Source organism: Balaenoptera ricei, chromosome 6 (genome assembly GCF_028023285.1).
Source record: "Balaenoptera ricei isolate mBalRic1 chromosome 6, mBalRic1.hap2, whole genome shotgun sequence".
Taxonomy (NCBI): Eukaryota; Metazoa; Chordata; class Mammalia; order Artiodactyla; family Balaenopteridae; genus Balaenoptera; species Balaenoptera ricei.
Window position 1 is genome coordinate 48,376,582 of NC_082644.1, and position 19,780 is coordinate 48,396,361.

The following is a 19,780-nucleotide window of genomic DNA, read 5'->3' on the forward strand; positions in this document are numbered from 1 at the left end:
AAATAATTGTCCAAAAAATTTTACAAAGCTACTAGGAAAAGTTGTGTTTGGAGTGCCTCTGATGTCACTCTTACTAGGTCCCTTGTCATTCTGTCCATAATGACACATGAATATCTCCTCTTATTAGTCAAGTCACACAAATTATACTCAAGTACTTATGTGTTTTTCTTTAAAGGACCAGAAAAGAATGAGTATGGACTCCTGTGTGTGGAGTTACAGATTAGGATGAGTGGTTCTTGAGGTTTGTGTTTTCAATGAATTTTGAGTCAGCCACTGCACCAGACACTGAGAATGAAAAAATAAAGCACATTTCATTACCTTCCAGGACTTGCAGCCTAGGGCAAGGATGACAAATAGCTGGTCCAAATACCATTCTTCTCCCTACTTGTTCCAATAGTAGATAGAGCTTGAAAGCAGGTCAAGTCAGCTCCTCAAAAATTCTTTCTCAACAGCGATTGCAGGCAATCTCTAACCATTGATTAAAATTAGCATACAACAGAAATAAAACTTGTTTGTCACGCCTGTTTTAGAGACTACATATAATCAGTCATTTGCAATGTACTGTGACAGGCTTGAAGAAGACTTGTAAATAGTTGTCTCTCTAGAACTACGGATGACTATGAATTCCTAAAGGACAGGACGATCATCTCTAATTCTGGAGGATGGGAAAGAGAAGGCAGAGAAAGCTTCACACAGATTCTCAATCTTAAGGGATAGGTCGGAGTATGACAAGGGATGAGACTAGTGATTTAGGCAGTGGCCAAAGAATGGAGGAATTTATAGATTACTCTAAGGAGTTTTCAATCTATCCTGTAGGCAAAGGATTTTAAGATGCTAGAAGATTTTACAAAAGGAATAAATCAATCAGGAAAGCCTTACAGGAGAGGGCAAGACTTCATGGGAATATGGCTGAGTGATGACATACTTGAAATACTGCAATCCACCTTGGAAAGAGAAATTGAGGACCTGGATTAGAACAATAAAGTCAGTAATATAGACTGGAGGCATGATTGGAAAGCAGTCTATATCTATAGTTTGCATATGCATAGATCTGGTAAACATTAGTGATCAGACATAGTGAAGGATGGTGTGAATGAGAAATTAATACCTAGGATAACTTTCTGATTTCTGGTTTGGGTTAATGAGTTGATAGGAAGAAGAGTGAGTTTTAGGAGAGAGACTTGGTGATTTCAATGAGGAAAAACTACAAAAACATTAATTCATGTTATACAGGAATATTTGGATTTTTTTGTTTGTTTGTTTTGAGGACAAGTAATTGTTTCTAAACCAAACTTTAGAATATTCTCATTGAGATATTAGGAATTTAGTTTTGATGGTAATCATAAGTAAATTATGTATGCCATTCATCTTTACTCTTTATATGCTTTACTTATTGGCAAAAGTTAGAATCAACAGGGGCTTGAAGTTTATTGATTCAATCCTGAGTATGGAGCCCCTTAGAGGCAATGATTATTACAGAATCAACTGTATTCCTCCACATGAATATCAGTGATCATCGTGTTGTTCCACATGGACATCAGTGATGATTTTTTTTCCATTTCCATTCTGGTTTAGATCTCTTTTAGCTTTCGGGTGATCATGATTCCAACTAGACAACGCCAATAAATTTTTCTTACTGGGGGGCATCCATCCATTCCAGATCCACCAAACAGAGTTTACAGAAATCTTTTATTCTTTGCTTTTATTTGAAAAACATTGAACGCTCAAATAGAAATCAACAAACTCTAATCAAAAGTGAAAATATTACGGAATTGGTGATCCTGATTTATTATGTTCTGACCACAGTGGATGCTCCAGGTAGCTCCTAGAAAGCTCCATTATATGGAATATCCTGTGTGTGTAGAGGGGACCTTGACCAGAACACAGTTTCTGTTTGAGTCATGTGGTAGTAATACTAGGTAATTTTTTTTTAGTCAAGAACTACTTGGTTTCCTCAAACTGAATCTTTTTATCTCTTATGATGGTAAAACTGTGTGTGTGTGTGTGCATGTGTGCATGAGCACACCCAAGGTGGAATTTTATAAATTTAGAGAACTTCATCTATGTGTTTATGGAGAGGAAGGGCCAGTGAAAATTCCTACTATGTAGAAAACATTTCTACTATATTCCTGACTTGAGGATAAAAATGACATTTGATAGTTTTAGTAATCCTTTGCTTCTGTGAAGACTTGTTTTAGAATTGCTTACTTTACTTATTTGTATTAATTATGTTTATTTGGGATATATTATACAATACATAGGCAAGGCACTATTTAACTATTGGAGAAAGCCATTAGTTCTTTGGCTCAACCTTTACGAGAATTACTGAGTACCTGCTTTTTGAATAATACTCTCCTACTTGCCTAGGTGGTCTGAATAAGCTTTTTTTTTTTTTAATAGCCTGAACTCAAAGAACTTTGGATCCAATTGTTGAGACAAGAGACATAGTGTTGCATGTTAAAACACTATAAGAAATCTTTTATTTGGTCTCCTTCAACTTACTCACTCTGTAGATGTAGACAAGTGTTTTTTGTTTTTTTTATCCTCTACGTTTTATCATCTTCAAAATGACGCTGTTGGGCTATGTAATTTTGGACTAAGTGATCTAAAAGATTTCCCCAATCTTAATAACCACAATTCCTTGACCTTATTGATTGTGAAGTGAATAAAAGAGACAAGTGTGATTTTAGAAATTGAAGAGAACACTATGGTTGGACTTGCAAAATCATTGATCAGATTTGGTTTTTTTTACTAAAGGAAGAAACCATATGAGTTGATAGAATTCTGTACCAGAGGATGGCTTTTGAGTTCAGGCCTTTGATTTCCTTCCCTACTCTATTACTCTCGCATGGAACTCATGAGTGCAGTACCTATTTGATGTAGTGCTCTTTTAGACCGAGTATGCTTCAGGGCAGTCTCAGCTCTAATGTGATACTTACCCAGCTTACTTTGTCATGGGGAGGGGAAGTGTCTGGGCCACATTGTAAGAAGTTTTGGAAGAGAGAGAGGAGTGGAATTTTTTCCCTTTATTTAGAGGACAGAACTGGAATTTCATGCAAATTCTGTTATATCATCAACTACTGACAAACAGTGAAAAGAGATTAAATAATGGGGAAATTGACAATAATGATGAATGAATTAATATGAATTTATCAAATCTTTTGCTGCTTGGGCATGATGATGTTTATCAGCTGGGTTTGGTTTTCTTTCATAATTATTATTTTCTAAATATTTAAATGATTTCCTTAGAAGGATTGTATAATAAATAGCAACAAACTCATGGTCTAGAATTTGGATCTGTGTAAAAGCATGTCCCAAATTAGTTGAGTTACTTACTTAATCTATGACCCATTTCTCTGGAGGATGCTTTTAGCTAGTGTTTTCTTCTCTGCCTTATTATGAGAGTGGGTGAGAGTGAATTCAGATTCTTAATGTGTGACTGTTTACAGCAGAAGATTATAAGGACCTGTTCTGAATAGAATATGCTTTATTTCCATTAAGTGCATATTTTCTTTGTTCGCTGAGTTCTGTATTTGTGTTTAAACTGCCCTTATAAATCTGGTGTGCATTTCCAGGGGTAAAAAAATAAGCTGTTATATGTAGTAAGTCTGGCTAAGATTTGGGGATGAGTTTTGCTCTTTATTTTTTGCTCTTCTCTATCTCAGAAATAACAAAAGTGTACTGCTTTATTCCCTCCAATTTTATCATATTGTTGCACTTAGTAGACAAGACAGTGTTCCTATGTCTTAAATAGAATTGAAATCTACATGGCTGTGTAATTTTACACAGCCAATCCACTTCATGATGTCAAAACACTTTTATTTCTGCCTGGGAGGTTTTCTACCTTGGTCTCATTAATATTGCACCTGTTTCTTTATTGTGGAATCACTGATAGGCTGCTAAATAGAATTCAGAGAAAGAGAGAGTCTTCATAAGTATAATGAATTTGGTTTGAACTAATTGAGAAATTATGAATTATTTTAAAGATTTGACTTGGAATTAAGTAACTTTTGCACTATCCACACTAAAATCCTCTGTGAAGCAATTTTAAAAAATCAAAAGATCGTAGACAAGCAAATACTTTTTTTTTTTTTTTTTGGTTTCCTTCATTTATAACTTTAAACTTTTTCTGACTATAAAATAAATCATATAACTTATAAATTTTTAAATATAGAGAAAGCAAGAATAAATAATCATGTATAATCCTATCAGAGAGGAAAAGCCACTCTTAAATGTTTAAACTCAAGTCCTTTTATTTAAAAGTGAGGAAAATGATATACTTCATATTATTTTGAAATGCTATATTGTTACATAAAATATTTTATACATTTTAAAAATCTACATAATTATATGTAAAATCATTGAATCAGTTTATTATAAGATACGTAAACTGGTTTCTAATTGTTTATTATTAATAATTTTATTTATTTAAAAAAAATTTTTATTGACGTATAGTTGATTTACAATGTTGTGCCCGTCTCTGCTGTACAGCAAAGTGACTCAGTTATACACATATATACATTCTTTTTTTTAAATGAAGTATAGTTGATTTACAATGTAATAATTTTAGATGAATGATTATATGTAATAAAAATAATACTGAGCACTTATTAAAGTCCATACACTATTCTTTATTCCAATAATTTTATCCTCCCAATAATCCCATGAAGTAGATAATATAATTGTCCTCCTTTTAAAAAGGAAATGACTGAGGCTTAGAGATTTTCTATCATTTGACCAGGGTAGCACAGCTAGTAAGTGTGGATTTAACCCTTGTGCTCCAGACTCCAAAGTCCGTGTTTCACTTACTGCACCCTATTGACTACGTGCAAGAATGATTTTCCCTAAAGAATAAATTTCTGTAAGTGCAAATGCTGATTCAAAAAATAGGCACAAAAATTTTTATGGTTTGACAAATTACCTTTCAGAAGGACAGTATCAATTTGTAGTCCCAACAAGCAGTCTTAAAAAATATTTTTAATGTAGGTTGTTTTTGTTGAAATTGTTCTTACTCTCCTTATTAAAGTAGGCATAAAATAGTTGAAAAAACTTGGTAACCTGGATAATGTTGCTAATAATAATAATAATAATAATAATGTCATTAGAGTAGTATGCAGCAGCTATTGTTTACATATAGCCTTTTTGTGCAAGGTGTTATATATTGACCTTTACCTACATTAGCTTACTCAATCCTTACAACAGTTCTGGAAGGCAGGAATTGGTATCTTTGTTTCATAGCTAAAATTTATGGAAGTTATTAAATTGTTTAGGCCATATAGTTAGAAAGCAAAGGAGTAGAAATTGGAATGTTGGTCAACTCCAGATCACCCACCTGTATACATAACCTATCAAAAAAAGACAGGACTTGAGCTCATGTGGATTTTGTTCACTGCTGTATTACTGTCGATTACAGCAGTTGTCAGATACCATGTACAATAGTTACACTTCCTGTATTCTAAGTTCCTTGAGAACAGGAAACAGATGTTTTTGTCAACAGTCTTTCCTCCTCAGAGTTCTCATCATGGTGTCCCTGATGAGGACCTCACTCACTCCTCCTCTGTAGATGGACCCATGGTTCTACCCTGTGTCTCAGAATATCTTTGATCAAAGGTAGGATTACATATCTATTATCCAGTCACAGCACTTTTGAGAGTGAAAAGGGGGTCCTGTTCATAATAATGCTGTGCAAACAGACATAACCTGGGTTTGTCCTGGGCAAATTTGAACATATTTTTACCTCTCTCAAAATTTCCCTGTCCAATATTCCTCTGTATCCCCAAAAACCTGTCTGTCTTCAACCCTCACTGTGCCCAAAGACATCTCTCTCCGAAGTCCCCAACCCAAGAATAAAATGTCTTATGTCCATAAGAACAAATGACCACAGAAAAATAAAAAGCAGTTCTTGGAAAACTTTAAAAAAAAAAAGTAGCTCTTGTATAAAGAGACTCTTACCTCTAAAAGATAGTTCTTTTTACGGATTTCCCTAAATTACAGTCATCTCTCAGTACCCACAGGGGATTGGTTCCAGCATTCCCCTGCAGATACCAAAATCTGTGGATGCTCAAGTCCATTGTATACAATGGCATAGTATTTGTGTATAACCTACACATGCTTTCCCATGCACTTTAAATCATCTCTAGATTAAGTATAATACCTAATACAACGTAAATTCTATATACATAGTTATAAATACAATGTAAATGCTATATGTAAATAGTTGCTGGCATGCAGCAAATTCAAGTTTCAATTTTTGGAACTTTTTGGAATTGTTATCCTCCCAATATTTTCTATATCTGGTTGGTTGAATCCACAGATGGAGAATCTGTGGATGCGGAAGACCAGCTGTACTTACTTGAGCCACTGAGCTAGTTTTGCAAAGGATAAACAAAAGGACAGTTATGACCTTAAGTTACTGTCGTGGCAACATTCTGAAGTTGAATGAGCCTTCCTCCCCACTCCAAAATTGGGTCCCAAAGGCAAAACTGATGGCACTATACATATAACAAGAAGATACAAAAGATTTATTACTCACATACTGAAGCTTTCTGAGGAGGGCAGAGCAAGTTTCCCAAATAAGTCCAAAAATGGCTTGAGAGAGCAAGAAATGGAGACTAGCCAGGGGTTTTTATGGGGGTTGGGCAGTGGGGATGTGGTGCGTGTTACTTGAACTTCCTGATGGTGCCAAGAGGGCAAAGGAAGGAGTGGGGCTTGAAAGCTGTCAACAGCCAAACATCAAAAATGGAGTCAGACCCTTTATGACAGTTACCAAAACACCTGGGAGTTGAGTTACTCCACTGTGCTCTGGGAGTCCTTAGGTATGGCTTTGCCAATTGTTGGCTGCACGCCTCCTTGGAGCACAGTTCCTATAGACTACAGCACAAGTGGAACCCCCAGAGGTGCAGCACAGATGCCCTGTGTGTACTTCCCCCGTTTCCTCTTCCCATGTGCAGACTACAGTAAATGTCCAAATCTTGTTTTAAAACTCTGCGTCTGTGGTCCTTATTGCTGAAAAAACTCAAATGGTTATGAATTCAAACCTTTTACCTAGAAATGATCATTATTCTCAATCCAAACTAATAGTATTTTATTATACTTGTGTTTATATTTTTTAGATCACTGACACTTATGAGATGTTTACTTGCAAAACAGCCTTCAGTTCACAAAATAAATTTAAGTGTACATGTAACAACAACAATAATAATTGGTGTTTTTCAAATGTGTGTGGCATGCCAGGTACTGTTTTGGATACTTGATGAGTATTATCACATTTAATCCTCACAGCATCTTTATGAAGTTCATACTGTCTCACACCCATCTTACAGATGAAACAAGTGAGTTACTTAGAGGTTATGTAGATCCTTTAAGGTTACCAGGTGGTAGTAGGATTTGAAAACAGGTCATCTGACTTCAGAATCTGTACCCTTAACCAGTGGGGAAAATGGAGATGGAAGCTGTTCCTTTATATTTCAGGGCAACTTGTTGTTTGGACAAGTGTTATACAAAGGAAAGAAATCTCAATTTAGAATTAGAGGTCCATTTTCTCACTTACTGTGTGATTGTGGACATTTTTAATCTCTGAAATTCAGTGTCTTCGCTTATCACAATGGACTCATAATTCTTGCTTCTTGGTCGTTTTGTGAGAATATCTTGTTCGCTATTTCAGCTCTCAGAGGCTGAGAACAGGGCTAGGTGCTCATGAAGCAATAATGAATACAGATGTACTTGGTGCCTGGATCTACACATGGTAATTATTAGTTTCATATCAGTCCACTTCAAATTTGTCTTCTAAAATTCTGAAATCCTTACATATCATCTTTTACCCCTAAACTACTTCAAGAAAATCTTTTTGTGACTTTGGTGTCAGAATCTAGCAATCTTTCCTGTAGAAAAAATAGTTTTGATTGCCCAGGTTCTGGTCCCTTGTCAACATTAGTCAATGACTTTTGAATTAATTTTCTCTCTACAGTAGCTCAACAAACTCATTGGACTCGATCTGTTTTCTGCTTTAAAAGATTTGAAAATGCCTATCATTGAATCAGTGTGATCTTGCTTATTAATCTTATCATTTCTAAGACAGGAATGTTGAATCAAGGCTAATCTTCTTCATAATTCATAGTCTTAAAACTTCCTATCCTTTGAGGACATCTGTTCATGTTCTTTTGCAGCTTTAGCAATATCCTTCCCATTTGTATAGTCAGGCTTAGCATGAAGTGATCGGGTCTTAGGAGTATTAAGCAGAGAGTGTTAGCTATAGGTGTGCTTTTTTGAACATTTATCTTGAATGTGAAGTCTAGAAAAAATAGACTGTGAATACTAAAGATTGAATAGAGCTTTTAAACAGACAACATATCTGGGCTTGATAACAAAGCATCAAGCAGAGTGGAGAAAGATGAATTTGCTTTTAGAGAAAATAACTGTATTATTGAACAAGTTGTCAGTTTTCTATGTGTTTTCCAATCCCAGGAAATAATGATTGTGAAACGTATTCTCCTTAATAACTTTGTGATGTGAACTCATTGGATTTTATCAACTTCAAAAGATGTTGGATCCAGAAGAAACATAGGATTTAGATTATATGAGGTACTTGTACAGCTGTCTTCCACTGCAATAACACTATCCAAAAGTTTGTGTCAAGTTGTTTTAGATGTTGTATAAGACAAATTTCCAGATGCAGTCTCTGTTCTTGGATACTCTACAGTGTGAGAGAGGTAATGTTCTTGCAGAATGAGGAAAAGCGATCCAGGTAGAGAGGCAGAAAGGTGGTCATTGGGTGGATTATAGACCTCTTTAAGAGGTAGGAAGTGCTGTTGAAGTGTGTGTGTGTGTGTGTGTGTGTGTGTGTGTGTGTAATGGAATTAGTAACTAATACTTCAGAATAGTCATGTGCTAAACACAGATGTCATTTATTTCTCACAATAAATCTAGGAAGTAGGTTCTGTTTTCCCTACTTTATGAGTAAATAAATATGTTTAGAGAGTTGAAATACCTTGCCTAAATGCATGCAGACTATTTTTCTAGAGCATGGATTTAGATAGAAGTTTATCTGTCTCCAGAGCCAATGCTATTAGCCAGTCTTCTTTATTACTCTTTAAAGGAAAGTATGTCTCGAAGTAGGGTCCAGGGTTCTCTGGGGGACCTGCCAGGATTCTCTAATAGAATTCTACAATAGAATTCTAAAAGCAAGCACTCTCATAATTAGTGATGTTGAGCAGCTTTTCAGGTGCCTTTTGGCCATCTGTGTGTCTTCTTTGGAGAAATGTCTATTTACATCTTCTGTCCGTAATTCATAAAGATACACTTACCCCGGTGTTCACAGCAGCACTATTTACAACAGCCAAGACATGGAAGCAACCTAAATGTCCATTAACAGAGGAATGGATAAAGAAGATGTGGTACATATATACAATGGAATATTACTCAGCCATATAAAAGAATGAAATAATGCCATTTGCAGCAACATGGATGGACCTAGAGATTATCATACTAAGTGAAGTAAGCCAGACAAAGACAAATATCATATGATATTGCTTATATATGGAATCTTAAAAAAAAGATAGAAATGAACTTATATACAAAACAGAAATAGACCCACAGACATAGAAAACAAACTTAAGGTTACCAAAGGAGAAAAGGGTGAGGGAATGGATAACTTAGGAGCTTGGGATTAACATATACCCACGACTATATATAAAATAGAATACCAACAAGGACCTACTGTATAGCACAGGGAACTATTCTCAATATTTTGGAATAAACTATAGGGGAAAAGAATCTGAAAAAAATAGATATTTATGTATGTATAACTGAAGTATTTTGCTGTACACCCGAAACTAATGCAATATTGTAAATCAATTATACTTCAATTTAAAAAAGAGGCAAAAAAAATTTGGCGGATCATGCAAAAAATTAAATAAATAAAAATAAAAATCATATCTTTGACTTTTTCTACCTTCAAAATAGTGATATTTCAGACATAATTTTTGTGGACTACTAAGGATTATAATGTACAAAGTTGTTATAGTTGGTATTTGTGAAATAAAACAAGTATGTTTTTATAGATTGCTGGAGATTCTATTCTGTTAAGAAGATTAGCTGATTAGATGTAATCATTTTATATGTGGTGGGGTTAGAATTTGAAACAAGTTGCTTGGCTTCTAAGCTTTTCCCTTTAATCATCTTGCTACATGTCCTGATGCTCTCTGATAAGGCACTGCATCCTTTCAGTGTTGCCTTACTTGACCTCATTTGGTCAAGAACCAAGTGAATCTGTCTAGAACTGACATGCTGCCTTAACTGGCCTAGGCAGGCGGGGGTAAGTTTGAGGCTTTCGTAAATCAGATTCCAGAAGGAAGAGAGGCAAAGGACGGTTTTTGAATAGAGATGCTCACCTATTTGCACACTGCTAGAAGTCTCAAATTTCTAAATGTAAATAAAAAAATAATTTGCCTCCTTGACAATCTTATCATTCAGAAAATAGAGGAAACCATTTCAGGAATGGAGAATCTGGAATTAATTTTGACCATGAGGGAGAACTAATCAGTAATGTGAAAGTGATAAGACTCTGGGACAAAGTGACCAAGTCATCTGTTTTGTCATGGTTAAGGAAAAATAGATAAGTTACAAGATTTATTCATATCAATAGTAAACAGGATTGCAAAATCACAATCAAAACAAAAGCAAGAACAATGGAGAAAAAGTGTGTGTGTGCGCCTATGCAATAATCCCCAAATTTGGTTTCATTCAAAAAGAATAGGTAGGTATTAAAAATTTTTTTTGATCATACTCAAAAATAAGCCCAAAGAGGAAGGGAAGAATAGGTCACCCAAATCAATCAGCACCTATATTTTCTTTATAAATCAATGCTGAGGTCACAGTTGATAAGAATGTTAAAAGATTCTTTCACAGTTCAGAAGCTAATAGGCTAAATAGATTCTTATCAGTTAACCTGGGAATCCAAGTTCCCCTTTATAAAATTAAACTGAGGATGCATCTCTTTTTAACCAAAAAGAACACATTGAAAAATGAACTTTAGTAGTAAAACATACTCTTAAGCTGGAATTTGCATTTGAGTAAGTATAAACACAGAACTTTGAGCCATGTAAGAAAAATGATTACGTGTATTTCATTTATGTAGAATTCCATAAATACTGAGCACAAACCTGTCTGTCTGACACATGCTAGACTGATGGATTTCAAGATGATTAAGCCATGACTTCTCTGTGTGTTGCTTTGGAATTGCCCTTAGAATATAAAAATAGAGATGTTTCAGAATAAAACTGTAAAATATATTTTTAAAAAGTAATTGGAGTGTGGAGGCAAAACCCAGCTTCATTCAATTACTTGTACAATAATCATGTATTGAGTGCCTACTATGCGCCAGGCAGTGTTTTAGGAACTAGGGTTATTGCGGGAAATAAAAGAGATGAGGTCTCATCTCACAGGATTTACGTACTGGGAGAAAACAGACAATAAACACATAACTCAGAATATATCAGATAATTTTAAGACCTGTTGAGAACATAAAATAGACGTGATAGAGAGTATCTCGGGCGGCTCCTCTGGCTCTCATGCGGATAGGAGGCTTTCAGAGGCAGTGTCCGTGGAGCTACGCTAGCCACGTGAAGATTCGGAAGCAGAGCGTTTCATGCTGAGAGGATGGTCAGTTAAATGGCCTAATGTGACAATTAGCTGCGTGTTCCAGGATCACTGTGGTTGAGGTGCAGTGAGTAAAAGGGAATAGGGAGCAGGTGAGGTTGGAGACATGTGCAGGAACATTCTTCTTGTTAGAAATTATATCACCAAGGCCAGGAAAGGGAGTTTGAATTTAATTCTAAGTGCTGGTGCAAGACCATTGGAGTAAGTGAATCTGGGAAAGGCCATGTTCTCATTTATGCTCTAAGAAGATCAGTCTGGCTGTTGTATGGAGAATGGATTCGAGGTGGGTGGTGCAGAGTGGAAGCAATTATTACGGGCATTAAGTTGGGGAGCAATAAAAATGCCGTGTCTAAACAGGATAGACTCAGGCTTCACTGTCTTCATTCTAAGCAGTCAGGGAGGGCTCTGCAGAAGAGAGAGAAATCCTGACATTTATTTGTTAATGAAGTTTCATGCACCACTGCTATATTGACAATACTGGGCAACATATTATAGAAACATGAAAAAGGAAAGTGACATGCATTTGCCCTCAAGGAATTTACAGGACAGCAGGAGACAAATATCATTTGAACAAGTCATTCTATTACAGATAGAGAAATAGGAAGTGGAAAAGAATTTCCCCTAAGATGGGCAACCAAGCGAATGGCTTTGCTGCTACTTAAATGATGGAAGAAAGAGGATGTAGGAGAGAGAGGAGTGAGACAGTACCTGCCCTCAGAGTGGAGTTTAGATCCTTAGAGGGCCTTGATGACTGAACATCTAGCAGCTGAAGGAAGTGGGGGAGGGAGGCAGGAGTCCTGACCTCCCGATGAGGGACTTGGACATGGAGATTGGGATCTGACCTGATAGGTTAGTACATGAGCAACACGATCCAAAATTGCCATTTTAGAAAATGCATTCTGACCCACGGGCTGAATAGAGGAGGGCTTACCCGTAGTGAGGATCTATCGAGGGGAAGTTTACCCAAATCATTCAGTCCACTTCACTACCAGTAACCAATTGTTTATGGGCTAATGTCATGTTTCCCCATTCTTGAAAACGTTATTAACATTTATTTTTTAAAATATCTTCAGCAATGTTATCTGTATTTACTTTTTAGAGAAAAAATGGATGAAACAGTAATAATTCTTAGGTATTTGAAGGTGACTATTTAGGCTGGATAGAAATGCATGCATAATCCTTTTACACATTTTCAAAGCACACATAGGTAACTGTAATCCTCCAAATAGGCCATGAAGAAGGTAGAAAATCATCCCCATTCTAGAGCTGAGAAGTGAGCTGTAGAAAGTTTTTCTGCCAACGAATTAGTGGTTGACAGAAGAATAGAGTTAGGACTCTTGCTCTATTTCCAAAATGCATTACAGTTCATTATAAATGCAATTAAATTGTGGACAATACATCACATGGTTCCCTGAAATGTGGTGGATTACGTTTATGATTTTCACTGTTATATGCCATTTTGGTAATATACAAAGCTTTTAAGAATAGTTGATAAAAAAATATTTCTGTCCTTGCTATTTTCTACTAAACTGTAATCCATAAATTTTGCCTCTGTCAGTGACTTTTGCCTTTATTCTATAACTAAAATCAGTTCTGTTATTTTTCTTTTATCTCTTTTTATAAGAAGAAGGATTGAATTAAGCCCTATGGAGAGAGCCCACACAGGACTGTGTTTTAAGCGTTAAAGCATGGGGTAATATTATCCTCATCTCTGTTCTCACTAAGAAAATAGTTTAGGATCTAAACCTTTATGTACTTTTTAAGGCAGAAACTCTTGTCTGATATTCTATGCTTCTGAAATGATAAGTTGCTTTCAGTTAAGCCCACATGATAAGAGAAATTTCTAACCATTTCTAACCCTCAACCCCCAACTGTCTTCTAATTTCTAAGCCTGGTGATCTAAACATCGGTTTGCCTAATATCTTCAAGGCTTCCTGTGTTTTTGCTTGCATCAACAATTCAAAGACATGCTACTTCAGAAAACTTGTCAATATTTTCAGTTTGTTTTTCCTTTACTGTAACAGACTGTGGTTCTAGATGACCCTTGTAAAAGCCTCTGCTGTTTTCCCTGTGTGTGTATTTGAAACATAGCATGTATCGTCACCCTTCAGTATGTTTTGGAGAATGAGGAAGGTATTTCAAGCTATTAAAGCTACCATGGCTTTCCAGAAAATGGGATCAGCATGTACAATGGTGCAGAGTAATAAAAGGGCCAGTGATGTTGCATGCAATTCTATATAACAGCCAGAATGTTCATTAGTGTGGATCCTTCCAGACAGGGACCATGATATTCATCTTTGGTGTTCTAAAATCTTAAAACAACTGTTAAATTATAGGTGCTTAAAAAATCAGTTCAATTTATGAAACAGGAATTAATGTGTTTTACTTATTAAAAGATAATAAAAATGCAAATTTTTTTATATTGTTTGTTGAAACTCAGAGTTACTACAAGAAATATGACCCATGTAGAAGAGCTGCATAATCCATTTTCTGATCTAAAAATATCCATTCAAATATTTATGACGCATCATCTACATATTAGGGTCTGTGATAAACACGGTGCTTGTTCCATTTAAATGGGGCAAATAAACAACGAAGAAAATAAAGAGGTTTTAGAGAGTATAGCCCAAGCCAGATGCTCTAAATTGGTGGCCTTAATATTTGAGTCCTAAAGGATGAGAAGGAGCTAATTATGTGAAGAGCATTCCAGGCTGGGAGTGTGTTATTTTGATTAGTTGGATTTTACAGTTAATAGAAAATATAAAAACATGGATATTTTGCTTTCTCTTTCCTTATTTGGTTTGCAACTTCTAAAATTTTTAAATTCAAGATACAGCACTAGATCCACTATGTCCTTCTGAAAAATGTTCTTTAAGAGCAAACAAACCATGTCCAGACGCTCTCCAGGATTAGAACTGTGAATGAAAGATTATATTTCCAGTACAAGTCAAAAAACCTACCTGGGGAACAGGTAGGCTTCAGACTAAGCTGGATTTGGTCTAACTTGGAGGGCGGCATTTGGTCTGGCTTCTTTATGATACAGAGAAGAAAGCTGTGTTCATTAGATTGTCTAATAGATTGGCAAGAAGACACAGTTCTGCTTCCTAAACAGTAGTGGGAGAAGCTTGACCCTAACCAATTTCCCATATGAGCAGATTCAGCTTACGTTTCCCAGTGTTCTCCTGATTGAAGTTTTTCTCCCGTCTTTGCGTTGTGGCTCCTCCTGAGACATAGAAATTCCCTTCTCACCTCTTTTCTGCTCCTGTTGCTATGCAATCATCTTCTCCTGCCTTCACTCCCTTGTTTTTCACGGTCCTTGTATCTCCAGAGAGCAGTTCTCCTGTGGGTTTTAACAGCCGAAGATGCTGTTATGGAAGGACATGTGTTTCCACATCTCATAGAAGTCTAGGGGAAAGTGTGCTCACTCTAGGCATCTACGTGGGTGGATAGAGCCATGCTGCTCCTGTGTTTTGCCTTCAGAGTAAAGTTGCTTAAAACAATCACAACCATATAGAATTCAAATCTCAAGATGCTCAACTTGACTTTATGAACTGGAAATGCAAAAGCAAAATAATAAACTGCTGGTGGGGTCTCTTTAAAACCACACAGTCTCAGCTGCTAAAATTTATAGCAGGAATAATGGGAACATACTAAAATCACAGAAGTTTTATCCCCCTTATTTACTGCCCTTTTCTTCAGAAGCTATTTTCTTGCTTACTTAACTTTATTTTAAAAAGACACTACATGGAGCAGTAACTTTTTCCATTGCCAACTGTAGAGGGAAAGGGAATTTGGGCACTAGGACCAGGAGAAGTCTGCCAGACCCACTGAAGTATGGACTCCTTGAGGTAACAAGGCATTCCCCTTCCTGCCCAAATACTCTTCTGTGCCTTTCCACCTAATCAGTTACGATGTGGAGCATTGGGAAGGGCAAAACTCTAGTGCCAGTTGACAACGGCGTCCCTCCATATCTCATTTTTATGTCCATCCTCTGTGGAGATGATCACAGCAGGAGTTGCAAATGGTACAGACAGCTGCTATGACTGGGTGATTGAAATGATAGCCAGTGGGTTAAATACAGATGAATGGGTGTTTCTGGTATTTAAAGTACTCGGACCAGTGCCCAAATGGAAGAGTTAGACTAAGACTACTTTAGAATATAGGGCACCCAAGTCACTCTGAGACTGACATTTTCCTTATTGTAGGAACAACTAAGACTCTGTTGCAGCATGTTCAATCCTGGGTAACTCACGATAATGCTTTTACAGGAATTCTACTCCTTTGCAATGAATCAGTTTCTATAGACTGCGTTATTTCTCGTGTACAGATGACACTTCCTTGTTTATTTGCATATTGTAATTTTTGTTTGAAAAGGGGATATGTTAGATGATATATTGTAGCAACTATGGATTCTGATCCCTTACCCAGGGATGGTAGTTGCTGCTACTGCTGCTGCTGTTTTTTGTTGGATTACTTAATGACTTAATTGGACAAATTCTGTAGAAGAGGTCTCCCATGGATTCTGTGGCCCCTGATGTCTCTGCTAGTTCTTTTTATTCTTGACTGGCTTCTTAGCTGTTGCTTCCTTCCTAGCACAGCTTACAGGTCAGCCAATGGTTGATTAGATGTTGTACTTAGACCTTTTGAGCCAGCGGCTTTCCAGCTGTTGCTGAGGGGTTCTGTGTTTGGGGTGGGGAATGCATTCAAAGTTCAGGCAGTTTACAAGTCTTACTCAGCTTTCACTTTTTGCTTGTGTAGGTCTCAGATTCAACTAGAGATGAATATATAACTGGGACCTTTTCCAGTCTCTTTTGAACTTCCATGCAACTTTTCCAACCTCTTCCCCTGGGAAGCTTATCAAAGCTTATTTGGGAGCTTATCAAAGCCTGCTATGGCTATCTCATTCCCCTAGATAGCCCTGTTAATTTTTTTGGCTGGTTTGTTACTTTCCCCAACCAGTATTAAAGTCTCAGGCAGTGGTAATGTTGGCCTTCCTTGTTTGCCACTGAGATTGAGATCGCTATCATTTTCAACAAATCACCCAAGCATAGGGCTTCTGTGTAGAGCTCCAAATCAGTTCACACCAATGCACAGTTGGGGGCGCACTTCTGGAATACTCAAGTAAGGACTTCTGAAAAAATCTCCTCCTTCATAAAAGCAACAAGAACACCAACAAAAATTGTCAAAAAGTCAACTGTTTCAGAACTCTGAAAATTAATGAAAGGCTTGAAACAGTCTGAGGAGCATTTATTCCAAAAAATGTTTGGTATGCTATTTTGAGATTATGTGATTTTGAAAATATATGAGATCTTTAGAAAAAAAATTAATTTTGCCATTATATTGTCCATCTCAATTTTGAGTGAATAGTTGAAATTATATGACAATCAACTCACCTTAGAGGTTCAATTATTCTGTGTTTTAACTACATTTTTAGCTCTAAATCTGTGGTTCTTAAAATTCTCTTGGTCATAGACAACTTTGAAAATAGATAAGAACTATCAAACTATTCCTCAGCAAAATGTAAAATTTACAAAACTTTATATATAATTTCCTGAACTCATGAAGTTCTAAAAGTCCATCAATGGCCCCCCCAGGGCTTAAGAAAACCTGTGTTAATGGCAAAGTTCATAATGTATGCTGCTTTCTATCCCTTTAAAGTTCTGGCATTAAACATTTAAAATGCTCAGTAACTACTTAAGTATTTTTAAAAATTATTTTCAGTGTAGATATCTGAATGTTTGCAGTTAAAAATTTACTCAACTGGGATGGGATAAAATGATTTTAATATTAATTAATTTCATAATAATTACTTGCGTGTGACCTTGAGAAAATCTGTTAACCTCAGTTGAATCCTGTTTTTGCCTATCTCCCATAATCATTGTTATGATCACATGAAATGATTTTCTGAAGGAATTTTGAAAATGATACATTATGTACACGTGAGGCAGCTCAACCTTTTCCTGCTTAATTAGGTTTCCTATAAATTGTGAAAGATGTACTGAAGGCTTTCTTTGCTTCAAGCCTGAAAGAATCATATCTGTCCTTGGCTACACAAGTTAAAAAAAAAAAAATTGTGAGATCTCTGGCATCTGTTTGCCTCTGGATTCTTCTAACCAAAGCTCTCAATTTTAAGAAGCAAGATAAAGAGGAAACGAGTTGATAGAACTAATTTGCATAGTTTGGAAACATTTCTACAACCAGCTGGCCAGCAAGTATTTAAGTGCCTGTGATAATGTTTCAAGGAGGTAGCAGAGGAAGGACATAGGATGGGGAAGCAGGACACAAGACAGAGAGGAAACGAAACATGATGTGGCAGCGGTAAGGTATGAATAAATGTTTTTAGAAAGCAAGAGGAGGGTAGTAGCCCACCCAGACCAGCACTAAATCTCTTTTAGAGATCTATATTACACTTTCTCTTTGTGGAAGGACAACTTAAACTAAGAAGCAGTGTGATAATACAAGAAGAATACAGGTTTTTGAGCCAGACATCAGTTTGAATACAGGTTCAGTGACTTAATAGCTACATGAACTTGGATAGGTTATTTGACCCTCTGTGCTCAGTTTCCTCATATATAAACTTATATAAACATATAAACAAATCTTGCTAGATTTCTGTGAGGAAGAACAATGCACTGGCATTGTTCTGGATCCAAGGTTGGTGCTTCATAAATGTAAGGTATTATTTTGTACCAAAGATTGGATAAAGATGGAATTAGAAGATAAAGAGATGTTTAATTACTAGATAAGAGCAAGCATAGTCTTGGGTGGTTATGTGTTGTATATGCAATTAAGAATGCATTCATAATAATGAGTAAAAATCATTTCTGGTAAGAGTGAACATACCAGGTAATTAGAAGTTGATCAAATGAACCATCTTAATTAATTGTTACATGTTTTCATCCACTTTGAAAGTATATGTTGATTATATTACTATAATTACTTTGAAGCTTGAGAGAACCTTGGGGTCACTCACTTCATGGGACTCATTTAGCCATACTCAATTGTCCAAGAATAAATTTGAGCAATGGCACACCACTAGCTATTTACTATCCCAGGAGATCTTAGTGTGGCCTTTAATTAAGCAATAGCACTGCACTAAAACTGGTGTCTTGGTGACATTTTTCACATAGGAAGAAAGACCTATATCATGGATGAACTGGGTAGTTGCACTTAGGTTATAACATGGCATTTAAATATTGTAGAAAAGGATTTAGTTGGGTCACAGAGTTTCCAAGAATTAGGAGAATGTTCAGGAAAATGACCATTGGAGAATTTAGGGTCATGCATCATAGGGATTATAAACTGATTTTCAAGCAGATGTTAAAAAAATATATATACTTCTTTCCTAGGCCTTACTAACTATACATATGCTCAGGGAAGCAACCTTCATGAGTCCAGCACGCTCAGGAATGTTCCTGCAGCTTCCCTCTGGATGCAGACTAACATGGCTCCCTATCAAGTCATCCTTTCATTCTCCTGTGCGTTTCTAAGACTGATGCTCTTGCCCATGTTTTGGTGTTGTGAGATTTGACTCTCTTAAATGAGAATCTTATCCTTTCTCCATTTGTGTCCCTTTCTGCTCTAGAGACCACGAAGCCATGCTTTCTCGGACTTCTAACATCTTTAGATTCACCTCTTTTTTTTTTTTTCTTCCTGTTTTCTTTGCCTGGCTTTTGACAAAAGTTTCCAGCAGAAAGGTTCAGGCCAGAGAACAGGTGAAACACAATGCTATCACCCAGATCACTTCTCCTCTTTTTTTGTGGACTTATTCCCTGACTAGGTTTGGTCTTCTCCCTCTCAGTCTTTTAAGGTGATTTCCCTTGCAGGGAACATTTTGCTCTCTCTTGGAAAAAACACAAACAAACAAACAAACAAATCCTTGTTGAAGGTTTCTCCTCCAGAAAACCTGATGGACCTATACATTTAAATTCTAAGATGATCAAATATTGGGCCATTTCCGTTTGGTGGTGTTTTAACAGTTTTGAGTTAAAATAGGTCTTTGCCAAATGCTATACATTAACAATAATTTTACATCAAATAAAGGTTTGATAAATCCCTTTTCTAAAAAAAATCATTCTTTGTTTTAACAAATATTTTCAACTTTGAGACATATAGCCCAAGTAAT

General features: G+C 36.2%; 1 long non-coding RNA gene across 3 annotated transcripts in view; it reads left to right on the top strand.

Moving 5' to 3' along the window:
- LOC132367784 (uncharacterized) overlaps positions 1 to 19,780 on the top strand; it is a 1,019,157-nt gene that overhangs the window by 227,822 nt on the left and 771,555 nt on the right. The gene's annotated exons all lie outside the window — the stretch shown is intronic.